This window comes from Arachis hypogaea, chromosome 10, assembly GCF_003086295.3.
Source record: "Arachis hypogaea cultivar Tifrunner chromosome 10, arahy.Tifrunner.gnm2.J5K5, whole genome shotgun sequence".
In the NCBI taxonomy this organism is placed as follows: Eukaryota; Viridiplantae; Streptophyta; class Magnoliopsida; order Fabales; family Fabaceae; genus Arachis; species Arachis hypogaea.
Genome location: NC_092045.1, coordinates 50,204,457 through 50,206,584, shown reverse-complemented (window position 1 = coordinate 50,206,584; position 2,128 = coordinate 50,204,457). Strand labels below are relative to the sequence as shown.

Below are 2,128 nucleotides of genomic sequence, written 5' to 3'. Positions count from 1 at the left end.
CTCATGGAGCCACGGAGCAATCAAGTCAATGTTGTCTAGTCCCAACACCAAACTTAGAGTTTGGAGATGGGGCTTGAACACCAAACTTAGAGTTTGGTTGTGGCTTCACAACACCAAACTTAGAGTTTGACTGTGTGGGCTCTTCTTGACCTTGAACTGAGAGAAGCTCTTCATGCTTACTCTCTTTTGTCACAGAGGGATTGCCATGTGCTTGAAACACAAGGTATTCTCCATTCAATTGAAGGACTAACTCTCCTCTGTTGACATCTATCACAGCTTCTGCTGTGGCTAGGAAAGGTCTTCCTAGGATGATGCATTCATCATCTTCCTTCCTAGTATCTAGGATTAGGAAATCAGCAGGGATGTAAAAGTCTTCAACTTTTATAAGCACGTCCTCTACTATCCCATGAGCTTGTCTCACTGACTTGTCTGCCAATTGCAGTGAGAACAAAGCAGGTTGCACCTCAATGATCCCTAGCTTCTCCATTTACAGAGAGTGGCATAAGGTTTATCCCTGACCCAAGATCACACAGAGCTTTTTCAAAGCTCATGGTGCCAATGGTGCAAGGTATCAAGAACTTGCCAGGATCTTGTCTCTTTTGAGGTAGAGTTTCCTGAATCCAAGTATCCAAATCACGAATGAGCAAGGGAGATTCACTTTCCCAAGTCTCATTACTAAACAGCTTGGCATTCAGTTTCATGATAGCTCCTAGATATTGAGCAACTTGCTCACTAGTCACATCTTCATCCTCTTCAGAGGATGAATAATAGTCAGAGCTCATGAATGGCAGAAGGAGATTTAGTGGAATCTCTATGGTCTCTGTATGAGCCTCAGATTCCTCAGGATCCTTAATAGGAAACTCCTTCTTGCTTGAGGAACGTCCCAGGAGGTTTTTCTCACTAGGATTTTCGTCCTCCTCCTCCTTGATGCATTCGGCCATGTTGACTAAGTCAATGGCTTTGCACTCTCCTTTTGGATTCTCTTCTGTATTACTTGGGAGAATACTGGGAGGAGTTTCAATAACTTTCTTACTCAGCTGGCCTACTTGTGCCTCCAAATTTCTAATGGAGGATCTTGTTTCATTCATGAAACTGAAAGTGGCTGTTGACAGATCAGAGACTATATTGGCTAAATTAGAATTATTTTGTTCAGAGTTCTCTGTCTGTTGCTGAGAAGATGATGGATATGGCTTACTATTATTCAGCCTATTGCGTCCACCATTGTTAAAACCTTGTTGAGGTTTTTGTTGATCCTTCCAGGAGAAATTTGGATGATTTCTCCATGATGGGTTATAGGTATTTCCATATGGTTCACCCAGATAATTAACCTCTGCCATGGCAGGGTTCTCAGGATCATAAGCTTCTTCAGAAGCTGCCTCTCTAGTACTGTTGGATGCATGTTGCAATCCATTCAGATTTTGAGAGATCATGTTGACCTGTTGAGTCAACACTTTGTTCTGAGCCAATATGGCATTCAGAGCATCAATTTCAAGAACTCCTTTCTTCTGAGGTATCCCATTATTCACGGAATTCCTCTCAGAGGTATACATGAACTGGTTGTTAGCAACCATGTCAATGAGTTCTTGAGCCTCTTCAGGCGTTTTCTTCAGGTGAATAGATCCACCTGCAGAATGGTCCAGTGACATTTTCGAAAATTCAGAGAGACCATAATAGAATATATCTAATAGGGTCCATTCTGAAAACATGTCAGATGGACATCTCTTGGTCAGCTGCTTGTATCTCTCCCAAGCTTCATAGAGGGATTCACCATCTTTTTGTTTGAAAGTTTGAACATCCACTCTCAGCTTGCTCAGCTTTTGAGGAGGAAAGAATTTATCTAAGAAGGCAGTGACCAGCTTATCCCAGGAGTCCAGGCTATCCTTAGGTTGTGAATCCAACCATATTCTAGCTCTGTCTCTTACAGCAAAAGGGAAAAGCATGGGTCTGTAGACTTCAGGATTAACTCCATTCGTCTTTACAGTATCACAGACCTGCAAGAACTCAGTTAAGAACTGATAAGGATCTTCAGATGGAAGTCCATAAAACTTGCAGTTTTGTTGCATTAATGCAACTAGTTGAGGCTTAAGCTCAAAGTTATTGGCTCCAATGGCAGGAATGGAGATGCTTC

At 42.2% G+C, this 2,128-nt stretch overlaps 1 non-coding gene across 1 annotated transcript; it reads left to right on the top strand.

The window, feature by feature from the left end:
* The first annotated feature begins 1,704 nt into the window (after positions 1 to 1,704).
* LOC112719448 (small nucleolar RNA R71) lies at positions 1,705 to 1,808 on the top strand. The gene has a single exon (XR_003161750.1). It is a non-coding gene; the product is annotated as a small nucleolar RNA R71 (small nucleolar RNA).
* Positions 1,809 to 2,128: the final 320 nt, after the last annotated feature.